Genomic DNA, 18,099 nt, shown 5'->3' with positions numbered 1-18,099 from the left:
TTCAGTGATTAATTTTCTACTCATGCATAATCATACAACTTTCTTTTTGATCAGTAATGACAAATACCTGGCCCAAATATTATTAGGCCCCTTTCTATTAATACCTGTGGCAGACATCACTAACCATGTGCAACCTTCTCATCTACTTAAAAGCCACTAGTAGACTGGAGTTAGTATTGTTAATGAAACCCATTTTACAAATGAGAGAACTAGCCCTGTTAATTGATGGCAAAAAAAAAATAGTAATTAATCAACCAACTATTTTTAAATGCATATTCTTTCATCAAGTAAAATCTAGCATCCACCATGAGTTCAGGGGCATAGTTTAAGGAAAATGAAGAGTGAAGGATGTGATAGAAACTGTCATCTGTTGAAGCAGAGTAAATGGTTATTCCAACAGTTTGACAAAACATTTCAACCAATCAGTTCATTCTAGCCATTGAGACTCCTTCCCAAACTGGGGAGGCAAGGTGCTTGCCCTGTGAAATTCAAATAAGACTTGATGCTAAAGTGCTTTGTAATGTGTTAAGACCTAATGTAAATGTAGGAAATTATTACTAGCATATATATATATTAGGCACAGCTGATCAGAGGACATCTTGAACATTCTTTTTTTTTTGAAAGATTATATTTAGAAACAAGTATTAAGTGTTAAGAAAGGAACAAAAAGTCTGTAGTTATATAAAATAGCATACTAAGTAATTGATTTCAGTAGAAATTTATGAACAACTTGGCAATGAGCAGAGAATCCCACCAAAATTACATAACAAATTATGATTTTATTTTTTTAATTTTTTTATTTATTAATTTAAAAAATTAACAACAGAAATATTAACATATCATTCCATTCTACATATTCAATCAGCAATTCTCAACATCATCACATAGTTGCATATTCATAATTTCCTAGAACATTTGCATCAATTTAGAAAAAGAAATAAAAAGACAATAGAAAAAGAAATAAAACAATAACAGAAAAAAAAAGATTATACACACCATACCCCTTACCCCTCACTTTCATTTATCATTAGCATTTCAAACTAAACTTATTTTAACATTTGTTCCCCCTATTATTTATTTCTATTCCATATGTTCTCATCTGTTGACAAGGTAGATAAAAGGAGCATCAGACACAAGGTTTTCACAATCACAGAGTCACATTTTGAAAGCTGTATCATTGTTCAATCATCATCAAGAAACATGGCTACTGGACACAGCTCTACATTTTCAGGCAGTTTCCTCCACTACATCTTGAACAACAAGGTGATATCTACTTAATGCGTAAGAATAACCTCCAGGATAACCTCTTGACTCTGTTTGGAATTTCTCAGCCATTGACACTTTGTCTCATTTCACTCTTCCCCCTTTTGGTCGAGAAGGTTCTCTCAATCCCTTGATGCTAATTCTCAGCTCATTCTAGTGTTTTCCTCAATCTCTTGATGCTGAGTCTCAGCTCATTCCAGGATCTCTGTCCCACCTTGCCAGGAAGGTCCACACCACTGGGAGTCATGTCCCAAGCAGAGAGGGGGAGGGTGGTGAGACTGCTCGTCGTGTTGGCTGGAGAGAGAGACCACATCTGAGCAACAAAAGGCTCTCTTGGGGGTGACTCTTAGGCCTAGATTTTAAGTAGACTTGACCTATCCCTTGTGGGGTTAAGTTTCATATGAACAAACCCCAAGACTGGGGGCTCAGCCTACAGTTTTGGTTGTCCACACTGCTTGTGAGAATATCAAGAATTCAACTTGGGGAAGTTGAATTTCTCCCTGTTTGCGCCATTCCCTGAAGGGGGCTTTGTAAATACTTTTCCACTCACTGATCGAATCACTCTGGGATTCATCAGGGCATCACTCTGGACAAACCAACAAAATCTCATGTCCTACCTGAGATTCCAAGTACTTATGGCATTCAATCAAACTGTCTACATAAGTTATATTAGGAAATGCACTAGTCAAAATATAAATTTTGTACCAAATAAACATTTTTTGCTTTAGTCTCACACATAAGGTAACATTTTAAAATATTAATTACCATCTATTTTCAGCACCCTGCAATAATGACATTCCTTTGTTCTTCCTCATACAAAAACATTTTTAAAATTTGTACATTGTACATTTCACTATTATTGTACACTCTAGGCATTCCTAGATTATACCATCTCAATCTTTAACATCTATCTTTCTTTCTGATCTCATTTATGTCCTCAGCCCTCCTCCCTCTATCATTCACACATGCAGCTTCATTCAGTGTTTTAACATAATTACATTACAGTTAGGTAGTATTGTGCTGTCCATTTCTGAGTTTTTGTATCCACTCCTGTTGCACAGTCTGTATCCCTTCAGCTCCAATTACCCAATATCTTACCCTATTTCTATCTCCTGATGGTCTCTGTTATCAAAGAAACGTTCCAAGTTTATTCTCAAATGTCGGTTCACATCAGTGGGACCATACAGTATTTGTCCTTTAGTTTTTGGCTAGTCTCACTCAGCATAATGTTCTCAAGGTCCATCCATGTTGTTACATACTTCATAAGTTTATTCTGTCTTAAAGCTGCATAATATTCCATCATATGTATATACCACAGTTTGTTTAGCCACTCGTCTGTTGATGGACATTTTGGCTGTTTCCATCTCCTTGCGATTGTAAATAAAGCTGCCATAAACATTGGTGTGCAAATGTCCGTTTGTGTCTTTGCCCTTATGTCCTCTGAGTAGATACCTAGCAATGGTATTGCTGGGTATATGGCAATTCTATATTCAGCTTTTTGAGGAACCACCAAACTGCCTTACACAGTGGTTGCACCATTTGACATTCCCACCAACAGTGAATAAGTGTGCCTCTTTCTCCACATCCTCTCTAGCACTTGTCATTTTCTGTTTTGTTGATAATGGCCATTCTGGTGGGTGTGACATAATATCTCATTGTGGTTTTGATTTGCATTTCTCTAATGGCCAGGGACATTGAGCATCTCTTCATGTGCCTTTTGGCCATTTGCACTTCCTCTTCTGAGAAGTGTCTGTTCAAGTCTTTTTCCCATTTTGTAATTGGATTGGCTGTCTTTTTGTTGTTGAGTTGAACAATCTCTTTATAAATTCTGGATACTAGACCTTTATCTGATGTATCATTTCCAAATATTGTCTCCCATTGTGTAGGCTGTCTTTTTTACTTTCTTGATGAAGTTCTTTGATGCACAAAAGTGTTTAATTTTGAGGAGTTCCCATTTATTTATTTATTTATTCAGTGCTCTTGCTTTAGGTGTAAGGTCTATAAAACTGCCTCCAATTATAAGATTTATAAGATATTTCCCCACATTTTCCTCTAACTGTTTTATAGCCTTAGACCTGATGTTTAGATCTTTGATTCATTTTGAGTTAACTTTTGTATAGGGTGTGAGATACAGGTCCTATTTCATTCTTTTGCATATGGATATCCAGTTCTCTAGGCACCATTTATTGAAGAGACTGTTCTGTCCCAAGTGAGTTGGCTTGACTGCCTTATCAAAGACCAAATGTCCATAGATGAAAGAGTCTATATCTGAACACTCTATTCTATTCCATTGGTCAATATATCTATCTTTATGCCAGTACCATGCTGTTTTGACCACTGTGGCTTCATAATAAGCCTTAAAGTCAGGCAGCGTGAGACCTCCAGCTTCGTTTTTTTCCTCCAGATACTTTTAGCAATTCGGGGCACCCTGCCCTTCCAGATAAATTTGCTTATTGGTTTATCTATTTCTGAAAAGTAAGTTGTTGGGATTTTGATTGGTATTGCGTTGAATCTGTAAATCAATTTAGGTAGAATTAACATCTTAACTATATTTAGTCTTCCAATCCATGAACACAGTATGCCCTTCCATCTATTTAGGTCTTCTGTGATTTCTTTTAACAGTTTCTTGTAGTTTTCTTTGTATAGGTCTTTTGTGTCTTTAGTTAAATTTATTCCTAAGTATTTTATTCTTTTAGTTGCAATTGTAAATGGAATTCATTTCTTGATTTCCCCCTCAGCTTGTTCATTACTAGTGTATAGAAACACTACAGATTTTTCAGTGTTGATCTTGTAACCTGCCACTTTGCTGTATTCGTTTATTAGCTCTAGTAGTTTTGCTGTGGATTTTTCAGGGTTTTTGACATATAGTCTCATATCATCTGCAAACAGTGATAATTTTACTTCTTCTTTTCCAATTCTGATGCCTTGTATTTCTTTTTCTTATCTAATTGCTCTTGCTATAACTTCCAACACAATGTTGAATAACAGTGGTGATAGTGGACATATGATTTTATTTTAAGTCTTTTACTCATTGCTAAATTAAACTGTTTCAATCCCATATATGTCTATATGTCAATTTCTTTATTATTTATCAGATTATACTTAGTGATACCTTAATGATTTTAGAATAACCATCTGTATCAGTCATTGTTCTTAGAAAAACAGAATCAATAGGAGATATCTACAAATATGAGATTTATAAAGCGTTTCACACAATGAATGAAAGAGTCCAAAATTTATAGGGCAGGCCATGAGGCTGGCCACTCTGATGAAGGTCCTAGATGAAATCTGCAGGAGAGACTGGCTGCCATGGCAATGCTAGAGTCCAAAATCCATAACGCAGGCCATGAGGCTGGCAAGTCCAATGAAGTTTTATCAATGTACTACACAGGAGAAGCTGGCTGACTGAAGAAAAAAGTGAAAATCTTCCCTTCTCCCTTAAAAGTGTTCAATTGATTGGATTTTCTCATTGTGGAAGACACACCCTTAGTTTATCCTATATATAGTCAGCCAAAAATGCAATCAACTGACTGAGGATCTAACAAACCAGATTTCTAGTTTATTAACCAGGCAAGAAATATACTTGCAATAACAGTTAGGCTAGCGCTGGCCTTACAAAACAAGTGGGTACCATCACCTAGCCAAGTTGGTGCCTGAGCCTAAGCATCACAGTCCAGTCATTGTCAACTTGGCAGCTGTTCACATCACCTTAAACCATATTTAATCTCTAAATAGAACACAATAACAGACATGTTTCACCTGACAATGGTCAATCATCTTGCATATAACCAGAAACACACTAAAAATTTCCAGAAAAGGGTACAATTCCTTAGAAAACATTCCCTCTTAAATTGGATAATCTATAACTTAAATACTGTTTTATGTCATATGATAAGAAGAAAACAATGTATTTGCTTTATGTACAAATACAAACATTCTCATAACAAAAGAAGCAGGAAGTATGCATACCATCACAGTCCTCATTTCTATTAACTGGTTACATGGTTGCAGTTCATAGTTAGCATTATCTTCTTCCCTTTCATGTTCCCTTTATCCTCAGTAAGCACTTCAGCTGGGCATGGTTCTTTGCTTAGTGGGATGAGCCAAACCTTCATTCCTGAAGTTTCTGGGTCATTGGTTGTCCTACCTGGATTGGGTTGTTGCAGTTTTGAATTGACTCTAGTTACAGGGCATGGTGGTAATAGGAGACCCCCAGAGGATCTCCTGTATTTCAAAGAAACCCTTCTTTACCTCCATTGTGTAGTTATAATACCATTTCCCCTCGATGATCAGGATCAATCACCCTGGAGAGAACAATGATCCCCTTCTTTGCCTTTTGGTTCAGAGGCATGAGAAGCCCAAAGTGGCCAGGTGGCAATCTTAACTTCCAGTTCAATTTAAACGTTGTCTTTTCTGGTAGGAACACTCCTTCTTTTGGAACGAAGACTTATAAACCAGCAGAGCTTAAGGTTTCAGGGACAGGAAGCAAAAATTTAATCTAGTGGTTCCTAGTGATGGTAGTGAGTATCACACCCATGTCCACCCCTTGGTTCCTGGACCCATGAATCCTGGCTATGGAAGAAACAGCACTATAGAATGGACACTGATTCAGAGCATACACAACCTCCTGGAAAACACTGAACCAGGGCTGCGAGATATTGCCACAACATAATCGGGTCTTCAAAAAACTATCCACTCTTTTATCAACCTAGCTGCCCCTGGATGATGGGGAACATGGTAAAACCAGAGAATTCCATGAACATGTGCCCATTCTCATATTTCATTTGCTGTGAAGTGGGTTCTTTGATCAGAAGCAATGCTGTGTGGAATACCATGATGGTGGATAAGGCATTCCATAAGTTCATGGATGGTAGCTTTTGTGGAAGCCTTGCTTACTGGGAAGGCAAACCCTTCCTTGAATACTTTACATATCCAAGTGTATGTCTATTCCAGTTAAAACAAATTTCTGCCCCTTCCATGGTGGAAATTTTCCAATTTAATCAACCTGTCACTAAGTAGCAGGCTGATCACCTCGAGGAATGGTGCCATTTCAGGGACACAGTGTGAGCCTCTGCTGCTGGTAGACTGGGCATTTAGTAGTGCCCATAGCCAAGTCCGCCTTGGTGAATGGAAGTCCATATTGCTGAGCCGATGCATAACCTCCATCCCTACCACTATTCCCACTTTGTTCATGAGCCCATTGGGCAATGACAGTAGTTGCTGGGGAAGGAAGATGACTTGTATCCACAGAACAGGTCATTTTATCCACTTGATTATTAAAACCTTCCTCTGCTGAATTCACCCTCTGGTGGGTATTCACATTGGACAAAATATCTTCATGATATTTGCCAACTCAGAAAGGTCTGTTCACATACTTCAAAAACACACAGCTTATAGTTCACCTTAGGAGGGCTATCTCAACACATCCCACACCACTGAACACCTAGAATTTCACTTAGATGGAAAGCCACGTATATATATATATTTTTGGCATTACTTCCCATCCCCTGAAATGTACAAGCATTACCAATAAGTCTAGAGTAGTTACCACTTCTTGTTCACTAGGTCCCATCAACATGATATCATCAATATAATGGACCAGTGCAATGTCGTGTGGGAAGTAAAATCAACCAAAGTCTCTGTTACAAGATTATGACATAGGGCTGGAGACATTTTAACCTCTGAGGTAAGATAGTGAAGGTATACTGCTGGCCTTGTCAGCTGAAAGCAAACTGTTTCTGGTGATCCTTACTAACTTCTCTCCTAAGAGGGAACTTGGGAGGCTCAGTACCCTGTCTGCTACAAAGTCATATTATGTTCTTGGTCCTCATGTTCTTTTTTTCCCTCTTAGTTTGTTATAGTGGGGATTCCTTCATCTTGGAAGGGACTTTCAGTTTCCAAGGACTAAGAAATGCCATATAGATGTGGCACATTGGTCATAGCCTGATCAAGCTGAGAGTGATATAAGCTGAGTATCTGAAGGAAAAAGATGGGGCCAAGCTGGCAAAGCCACTTTTCTATTTCATGTGTGAACATTAATATGAGAAGTGTAATATATCTTGTCTCATCACTCATGGTTTGATCAACTTCTGTTTATCCATTCATTTATTAATTTTAACAAATCAGTTATTTAACAAATTGGTTATTTACTTTCACTTATCTAGACAAATATAAAGAGTATTAAAGAGCAAACCTATAACAGTTTTTAAGTCTGCTGATGCCTAATGTGATTGTAAGTGAGCAGGAGTAGTAGTATATAACCTTTAGTGCATCACAGAAGTGTCCAACAGCTTTCACAGGCATTTGAATTATTGAGAAGGTCTGTGGATTGGTGAGTAGGAGAATATTTAAAGGGAACTGAGAGCTAAAGTCAACACCCACCTTTTAAAGTCATGGACAGAGGCTGTGTCATAGGGATACTTGGGATATGGAAGGGAAGAGTAAATATGCAGGATGAAATAACCTACATTCCAGATGGAAGAGCCACTATAGTTAGGGACAGGATAACAATCATCACAGAGTTGACACTGAGTTCTTTGTAAGAGTGGGATGCTGCCATACAGAGAAAGCTGGATCAGCAAGCCATATGCACAAAAGCTTCAGATATTAAGATATTCAGAGTGCATTTCACTTTGGTGAACACTGAGGAGACTATGAGTGCCAGTCTATTTGTACTAAAATGTTACCTGTAGCTTTTATATTTGTCACAAATTGGGACATTTTTATGTTGATTCTATTTTATTTTTCTACTAATATTAAGGGTGACAAGGGTAGGGTATCAGTTAGGGTTCTCTAGAGAAACAGAATCAACAGAAAACACTCACAAATATAAAATTTATAAAAATGTCTCATGTGACCACAGGAACACAGAGTTCAAACTCCACAGGGCAGGCTGTGGAGCCAATAATTCTGATGGAGAGTCTGAATGAACTCCACAGGAGAGGCTCACCAGCAGAAGCAGGAAGAGACCCTGTCTCTTCTGAATCTTCCTTAAAAGGCTTCCAGTGATTAGATTGAACATCACTCATTGCAGAAGACATTCCCCTTTGTTGATTACAAATGGAATCAGCTGTGGATGCAGCTGACATAATCATGATATAATTCTATGAGATATCCTCATTATAACAGACAGGCCAACACTCGCCCAACCAGACAAACAGGTACCGCCACTTGGCCAAGTTGACACATGTACCTGACCTTGATAGTCCACCCCTTGTCAACTTGGCAGCTATACATATCACCTTAAACCATATCTAATTTCTAAATAAAAAACACTAAAACACACATTTTTTCTTTCACCTAACAATACTCAACTGTCCTGCATATAACTGGAAACACATTAACTCTCTCCAAAATAGGGTGCAAGTTCTTGGGTAATATTCATTCTTAATCTTGATATCTTACAACTTAAATAGTATAACAGGAACAAACCAGCATCACAGTCCTCATTTCTCGTAACTGATCACGTGGTCATAGTTCATATTTATCACTACCTTCTTCCACTACCCATTCCATGTTCCCTTTCCCCTCAGCAAGCACTTCAGCTGGCCATGGTTCTTTGCCTGGTGGGGTGACCCAAACCTTCATTCCTGAAGTTTCAGACCCATTGGTAGTCCTGCCTGGATTGGGCTGTTGCAGTTTCCCATTGATTTTAATCACAGAGCATGGTAGTACTAAAAGACATCCTAGGGGATCTTGTACATTCCAAGAAAACTCTTCTTTGACTCCATTGTGTAGTTGCAGTCCTATCTCCCCCTGATAGTCAGGGTCAATCACCCCAGACAATAATGCAATCCCCTTCTTGGCTTGTTGATTCAGGGGCATGAGTAGCCCAAAGTGACCAGGTGGCAGTCTCAGATTCCAGTTTAATGGAACCATTATTATTTCTCCCAGTGGAAATACTCCCCTTTTTGGAATTAAAACATGTACACCAGCAGAGCTCAGGGTCGCAGGGACAGGAAACAAAAATTTTCCTAGTGGATCACTAGGGGTAATAATAAGTGGTGCCACTCACATTTCCACCCCTTGGTTCCTGGATCCTGGCTATGGGAGAAACAGCACCATACAGCGGACGCTGATTCAGAGCATGTACAGCTTCCTGAAGAACATTACCCCAGCCTTTCAAGGTATTGCCACCTAGTTGACGCTGTAATTGAGTTTTCAAAAGGCCATTCCACCATTCTATCAATCCAGCTGCTTCTGGATAATGGGGAACATGGTAAGACCAGAGAATTCCATGAGCATGTGCCCATTCCTGCACTTCATTTGCTGTGAAGTGTGCTCCTTGATCGGAAGCAATGCTATGTGGAATACCATGACAATGGATAAGGCATTCTGTAAGCCCATGGATGGTAGTTTTGGCAGAAGCATTGCGTGTAAGGAAAGCAAACCGATATCCAGAGTATGTGTCTATTCTGGTTAAAACAAATTGCTGCCTCCTCCATGAAGGGAGTGGTCTAATGTAATCAACCTGCCACCATGTAGCTGGCTGGTCACCTCAGGGAATGGTACCATATCGGGGGCTGAGTGTGGGTCTCTGCTGCTGGCAGATTGGGCACTCAGCAGTGGTTAATAGTCAAGTCAGCCTTGGTGAGTGGAAGTCCATGTTGATGAGCCAATGCATAATCTCCATCCCTACCACCATGACAGCTTTGTTCATGAGCCCATTGGGCAATGACAGGAGTTGCTGGGGGAAGAGGCTGACTAGTATCCACAGAATGGGTCATCTTATCCATTTGATTATTAAAACCTTCCTCTGCTGAAGTCACCCTCTGGTGCGCATTCACATGGGATACAAATATGTTCTTATTTTTAGCCCATTCAGAAAGGTCTATCTACGTACTTCTTCCCCAGACCTCTTTGTCACCAATTTTCCAATTATGGTCTTTCCAAGTCCCTGACCATCCAGCCAAACCATTGGCAACAGCCCATGAGTCAGTATACAACGCACCTCTGGCCGGTTTTCCTTCCAAGCAAAATGAACAACCAGATGCATTGCTTAAAGTTCTGCCCACTGGGAGGATTTCCCCTCACCACTGTCCTTCAAGGACACCACAGAAAGGGGTTGTAGTGCTGCAGCTGTCCACTTTCGGGTGGTACCTACATATCATGCTGAACTATCTGTAAACCAGGACCGAGTGTTCTCTTTCTCAGTCGATTCACTGTAAGGAATTGTCCAAGAGGCCATAGCTCTGGTCTGGGAAAGAGAAGGTAATGTGGCAGGAGTGGAGACCATAGGCATTTGGGCCACTTCTTCATGTAACTTACTTGTGCCTTCAGGACCTGCCTGGCCCTGTCTCGTATATATCATTTCCATTTTACAATGGAGTGCTGTTGTGCATGCCCAACTTTATGGCTTGATGGGTCAGACAACACCCAGCTCATGATAGGCAACTCAGGTTACATGGTAACTTGGTGGCCCATGGTTAAGCATTCAGTCTATACTAAGGCCCAGTAGCAAGCTAAAAGCTTTTTCTCAAAAGGAGAGTAGTTATCTGCAGCAGATGGTAAGGCTTTGCTCCAAAATCCTAAGGGTCTGCATTGTGATTCTCATATAGGGGACTGCCAAAGGCTCCAAACAGCATCCCTATTTGCCACTCACACTTCCAGCACCATTGGATCTGCTGGATCATACGGCCCAAGTGGCAGAGCAGCTGGTACAGCAGCCTGAACTTGTCACAGAGCCTCCTCTTGTTCAGGGCCCCACTCAAAATTAGCAGCTCTTCTGGTCACCCGATCAATGGGCCAGAGTAGCACACCCAAATGAGAAATATATTGTGGCCAAAATCCAAAGAAACCAACTTAGGCATTGTGCCTCTTTTTTGGTCATAGGAGGGGCCAGATGAGGCATCTTATCCTTCACCTTAGAAGGGAGGTCTCAACATGCCCCACACCACTGGACACCTAGAAATTTCACTGAGGTGGAAGACCCCTGCATTTTTGGTGGTTTTATCTCCCATCTTCTGACACGCAAATGCCTTACCAATAAGTCTAGAGTAGTTGCTACTTCTTGCTCCCTAGGTCCAATCAACATGATATCATCAATATAATGGACCAGTGTGACGTCTTGTGGGAGGAAGAAATGATCAAGGTCCCTGAGGACAAGATTATGATATAGGGCTGGAGAGTTTATATAATAAACTTATCCCAGGATAATATGGACAGGGGGAAAGAATATGTCCTTCCTAAATCATCTCCTGAATGTTTTCACAGAAAGAGTTTACCTATTACAAATCCAGAGGGTAAGAGAAGCTTGCTTTGGCCAAACTGATAAATCTTCACATTAGAATTACATCTTCCCTAAATTAAGAGGAATCCAATAGATTTCAACCTTGGTGTCAACTGCATTTAATTTCTTCATGCAATAAATACTTATTGAATAACTATCATGACCCATCCCAGGAAAGACACTGAGCAAGATAGAGAACCTATGGCTAAGGAGGTTCATTCTAGTAACTGCTTGGCCCAGACTCAGCAGCAAGAGTACAAGTAGTCACACCTGATTGTATATATGAATAAGAAAGGTACAGAGGCCATATATTTGTTATCTTTAACTCAAGTCACAGGTTCGTGCAGGAGAGAAAACTGATGACATTTAATTTTCCTTCCCTAGTTCTCAACAAAGCCATGCACACAGAAGTTAATCAATCAATATATATTGAATGAATGAATGACATGAGGGATGTATGCATATTTTTGGCAGAATGACTCTCCCTAATATCAACCAGTATACCACTTTTCATGAGATTTGGTCCTCAGGGAGATTTTTGCCTTCCAGTTCACGGGGTCCCCTAGAGGGAAAACAACAAGAGATATGCATAGAGACTGTCTTCTTCTAAAGGTCACTACATCCAGGGCCTTTCAGATCCTCAGATGCCTGATTCTCAAAAACACCCACAGCAGACATTTTGAAACAGAAGGCCCATTTTCAAAAGCCATTCAATGCCCTTCCAAAAAGAAGTGCTCCATTCTTCAATCATTCCACTTCTATTGATCATCCACCATGTGAAATGTGGTACTAGACACTGAACAATTCAATAGTGACCAGCGATATACATGATCACTATTCTTAAGGACCTGACCAGCTAATGGGAAAGAAATAATCGAGAACGCTAACACTGGCTGAGTGCAGAACATCTGAGCTCCATTAAGCCTTTAAAACCCTTGTGAGACAGATGGCATTATCTATACCATGATACTGGTAAGGAAACTGCATCTCAGGACAATGGGATAATTTGGTTAAGGTCACATAGGCTAACACATGGCAGACCCAGGATTATTATTTATTGATCTAACCATACCCAATGTACTTAACTGGAATTATATAGCTTCTTACTAACAATTCTACAGTTACATTTTTAGGCACACCTTCTTAAGGGCCAATTGGTCAAGAATCCAACTGCTTGGGTTCAAACCTTGCTTCTGTCACTTGGCAGTGCATGTAGTCTCTTTGCATCTGTTTCTGTATCCATTAAGTGGACAATAATATTACCTACTTGATAGTATTGTGTTTAGTGACATGAGTTAAATTATGTGCAAAATATCCAGATGTTCACTTAGTAAGTGCTATATAAATGTTAGACTTCGTTATTAGAGCAGTGATTTTTCACATTACTGAAACTGGTTTTGCTGATCAACTGTTTGCAGGGGTAAAAACCCTAAAAGCAAGGGTGGTTTCTCTCCTCTGCAGTCAGGGATATGAGTTACTAATTCTTCATAAATTTGAAAGGATCATCAGACTCACCAATATTCATGCATAGAAGCAGTCAGGGAAGAGAGGCAATTTAGTGTTGTCTCCAGCATTTTATGCCTTAAACCTGGCTTGCACATCAAGAACCAATATTACCACTCAATCTTTCCTTCCATTGATTTTACCACTCAGTAGTATGTGTGCAAAATACTGACTGAGAGGACACCCAGAGCAGACACATATTTTCTAAGAAAAGGTCAAAGCACTTCACCAGCTCATGCAGTTTTACAGAAAATTGGGGAACATTTAACTCACACTAGAGATTTAAAACATCCAAGAAACCTCATATCATTTTTAAAGAACATTAATTTCACTTATTTATAGACTACTTCTCAAGGGTTTTTTTAAAAACTGGGGGTATATATTTGCTCTCTCAATGTGAGTCACTGAGTTTTCACTCCTCTGTGGAACTAAACAATAAAAATAAACAACCTAAAACAGGGACCAGTAAACAAATGAAAAAATTTTGTGCAGGAAGCTGAGCAGAGACTTTCACTGAAAGTGTGGGTAGAGATAGTAGAATCTTTAGAACATTCATGCTGTGGAAATTAAACTGTGGTTAATTATTAATGGAAGAAAAATTGTGTTTGTGTGCATGTATGCATGTTTGTGTGTATGTATAGGCACACACACTTCTATATGCATGTAAAACTGTGCACAAGTGCGTGTACTTTTAAGTCAGACTTTATCAAAGAGCCCTTTTTCTGGAAGAAGGAAAGGAGCCAGATCTCATGGCTCAAGTATACCAGCAATATGATCCTTAAAATATCCTGGGTTAGTAAATTAGATGGGCTTTCCTGAAACAATCATCAGACTTGCTGTATTTTTACTGGGCATTTACTCAACTACATGCATTGTATATAAATATTTTCTAAAATTTCATGTTATAGTCATTAGTTTTCCCATTTTACAGATGAAGAAATTGAGTCTCAAAAAGATCAAAGACAGTACTTGAAACAAGGTTTCCATAGCTCCAAAATTCACTCTTTCTATAAAACTTCACTGATGAAGTCTGTTTCAATTTCCTTAAGAACTGTATAACATATGGTACTGGGAAATATTTCTGGATGTAGTCTTTTGAAGGTCTGATATATGGGAGAGAAAAACTTTTTTTTAAATTAGGTATATTGTATCTAATAACCTAATTACACACCTAAAGCGACTGCTATAGACTTAAAGGTAGACACAATCATCAACCGTGCTTTGATAAATTAGCAGATTTTCATGAAAGCTGTTATAATAAACCCTAGGGTCTAAATTTTCCTTGAGCACTACTTTCCAATTACCAAATATGGTATTTCTATCTGTTTTTTAAAATGTATTTTTATTAGTCCTCTCCCAAATAAGGTGCTCAATTAATATTTGTTGAATGGAGGTAGAAAAATAATTTAAGAATCATGAAATAGCCCAATGAATTTTACAGTTTTATTTGATTGATCTTTCTAAGAAACACTCACATAAAGACAACATAAATGACACTAGATGCAAATGAATGAGATTTGGCAGTCCATGGAGAAACAGAGCAATAAACCCCAGGATAGCACAAATTGTGTTTTTTCAATGAGATCCCAAGGAAGGAGTCATTGCATATTGTATTAGTTAGGGTAATCCTTGCTTCAACAATCAATAAATCCCAAATCTTAATGGCTTAACACAATAAAAATTTATGTCTCACTCATCTAAGAGCCCAATGCCACTATTCCTGGTTGGCATGCTGTTTTCCTCCATGTAGTAATTCAGAGACTCAGTCTCCGCAATCTTGTAACTTCAAAGAGCTTTGGAGTCTTTTGATTCTAGCCAGAGAAGGGGAAAGAGAAAGAAAAACACATACCTGTTTCTTAACAGTCCTTGGTCCAGAGTGATACATATCCCTTCCACTCACATTCCACTGAAGAGAAGGAGTTCATGGCTATTTCACATAAAGGTTGAAAAACAGGATCTGACAACCACCTTCCAATAATAACTCCATGCCATGGAAGGGAAAATACTATTTCCTGATAGATTCTGCCATTCATGAATTCCCTACATATGCTTTGGCTCCAAAGAAGAATGGAGTGTATCACCTATTCCAGGCACTGTGTGAGATTATTCTTATATATCATACCATTTAATCATTCTAACAGCTCTGTGAAGTATTATCCTGATGCAGCAGCAAAAGAAACTGAATCCTAAAGAAGGGATGTGACTAGGTATGGTGATGTAGCAGATTAGTGGTAGACCATGGATTTAAATCTAGTGCAGTCTTATTTGAAAGCCACCTTCTACCCACTGATATGAAAGGAAGATTCACGTTGCTAAAAATTTGCATGTTTTTAAAAAATAATCTGAATATTAGCTAAATCAGTGCTTTAACTTGTATTGGACTAAGTTTTCAGCTGTATTGGACAGTTTTTCCCCCCATTCTTATCAGTGGTTGGGAAGTTGACCAGAGTATATGTTTAAATTATTTATAGACAAAATAACTATCTGCCTGAATTAAATAAATTAAACTTATGCTCTGCAATGCAATTAAATGAATATTTAAATTATAAAATTATAGAAAGGACAGAAGTATAACTAGGTTTCAGAACAGCAGAAAGTAAGAATGCAAATGTTTCTAAGAAATCCTCACTCCTTCCCTCCATTTCTCTCTCTCTCTCTCTCTCTCTCTCCTCCCTCCCTCTAGCTCAGCTTCTTTTACATGTCTGCCTTAGTCACCTTTACTAAATAATGGTTTCCTTATATGATTCCATTTGTATGAAATATCCAGTATAGGTAAAATCATAGAGATAGAATGTAGATCACTGCGGGGAGGAAGGAATGGGGCATGACTGGTGAATTTTATGGTATGTGAATTATATCTCAATAAAGTTGTTAACCTTCACAGGTTAGGATAAATGGTCTCTGACAAATTCCAAGTGTCAAAAATTGTGAGTTTTAGCACCAGAGGCTGACTGATTTTTCCCAGCCCCAGCCCAAAGAAACAGAACAAATCACATCCAGAGGGATGAAGAACTATTACTGGCCTAGGTTTTATCAGAAGTCCATTCCTAGACCAGACAGCTAAGGGCAAAGGGGCAGGATCGCATAGCACAGATTTAACCATTGGAATGTCACCCTCACATGTGGAAACTATTCTATGAGAGAATAGAATTCTATGATATTCTGTTCTATGAGAAGGAGGGAATCATTGCAAAGCAATCAGCTACCAAAGATATATCTAACATCATACTATGACTGAGATAATTATATATGTTGTTTATTTATTCATATTTATACATATATACACACTAGCATATGTTCATATATACATGTACACATATGCATGCAAATATTAATGTGATGGGTATATGTATCAATGTCTCAGGCCATAGCCACACATATACATAATATATTTAAGGAATCATGATATATGGTAACTGTATAAGCACTGGACTCAGACACACCGGTGTTAGAATCCTACCACTGGCTAATTCTAATCACCAGACAATTCACATCAAGGCGTCTGATTCTATTTCTGTAATAGGAAAATCAATATCTCTATCATTTGGTCATTGTATGTCAAAAGATGATGTTATGTCTGTGAAGCACTTAGCACAGTGCCTATGCATCTAGCCTATGCGTATAATAGGTGTCTAATAAATGTTAAGGAAACAGTGGTGCTTTCACCAATTTCAGAACAGTGATAACACATAAATGCTCATGTGAGAAGAAAACAGAATGGCCACAAGAGCTGGCTTTCCTCATTTTGTTTCTGACCAATTGATAAATTAATATGGACTTACTGTAACTGCTGTTTGCAAAGTCTAGAGCAGCACAGTGTAAGTAATCTGTCATGGTTTCACATTTTGTCAAATATTTTTATATCTACTCTCTGTTTTTCTAATCCTTTCTCCATATAGGGAGATCCTGTTGATACCTCAAGACTTGGCTCATCTCCTCTCTGAAGTCTTTGGTAACCGTCCACAACTCAGACAGAATTAGCTACTATCTTCTCTATGTTCCCAGAGCAATAAAGCCACATTTTTTTTATCGTATAGTATAACACAAATACAAAGCAAAGAAAGAAAAAAGCAACAGTTTTCAAAGCACTCTTCAACAAATGGTTACAGGACAGATCCCAGAGTTTGTCATTGGCTACTATATGATCTTCTCAGATTTTTCCTTATAGCTGCTCCAGAATACTTTTTGTCATCACAAGCAACATTTTTTCTTTTTTGTGAAAAATAACATATATACAAAAAAGGAATAAATTTTAAATCACAGCACCACAATTAGTTGTAGAACATATTTCAGAGTTTGGCATGGGTTACAATTCCACAATTTTAGGTTTTTATTTCAAGTTGCTCTAAGATACTGGAGGTATCAATTTAATGATTCAGCAATCATATTCATTTGTTAAATCCTATCTTCTCTGTATAACTCCATCAACACCTTTGATCTTTCTGTCTTTCTCTTTAGGATCATTTGGGCAATGGCAATTCTAACTTTTTCATGTTGGAAAGATCTGTCAATAATACGGAGTTGGGTGATGGAACTATCTGATGCTCTGGAGAGGTTGGGCCATTTAGGTTTCAGGACTTATCTGGTCCAGGGACCCACCTGGAGTTTGTAGGTTTCTGAAAAGTTACTCTAGTGCATGGAACCCTTGTGGAATCTTATATATTGCCCTGGTCTTCTTTAGGATTGGCTAGAATGGTCTTGGATGGGGTTTGGTAAGTTATGATAGGTAGAATGTCTAACTGAAGCTTGAGTGAGAGCAACCTCCAGAGTAGCCTTTCGACTCTATTTGAACTTTCTCTGCCACTGATACTTTTTTAGCTACACTTCTTTTCTTCCATTTGGAAAGGATGGAATTGTTGATCCCATGGTGCTACGGCTGGACTCATCCTGGGAGTCATCTTCCATGCCATCAGGGAAACTTTCACCCAGGATGTCATGTTCCACATGGGGTGGGGGGGGGAATGATTTCACTAGCAGAGTTGTGTTTAGGGAGAATGAGGCCACATCTGAGCAACAAAAGAGGCCCTTCAGAAGTAACTCTTAGGCATACCCATAGGTAGGCTAAGCTTCTCTGCTACCTACATAAGTTTCACAAGAGCAAGCCT

The 18,099-nt window shown here is 38.7% G+C and overlaps 1 long non-coding RNA gene across 1 annotated transcript in view; it reads left to right on the top strand.

The window, feature by feature from the left end:
- Positions 1-17,007, top strand: part of LOC143662890 (uncharacterized) — a 62,069-nt gene extending 45,062 nt beyond the window's left edge. Inside the window, exon 3 of the long non-coding RNA XR_013165662.1 lies at positions 16,894-17,007. This is a non-coding gene — a long non-coding RNA (uncharacterized LOC143662890). The remainder of the gene's footprint in view (positions 1-16,893) is intronic.
- The last annotated feature ends 1,092 nt before the right edge of the window (positions 17,008-18,099 follow it).

The sequence above is a fragment of the Tamandua tetradactyla genome, chromosome 2, assembly GCF_023851605.1.
Source record: "Tamandua tetradactyla isolate mTamTet1 chromosome 2, mTamTet1.pri, whole genome shotgun sequence".
In the NCBI taxonomy this organism is placed as follows: Eukaryota; Metazoa; Chordata; class Mammalia; order Pilosa; family Myrmecophagidae; genus Tamandua; species Tamandua tetradactyla.
Note: the sequence above shows the minus strand (reverse complement) of the source record. Positions and strands in the feature narration are given on the sequence as shown.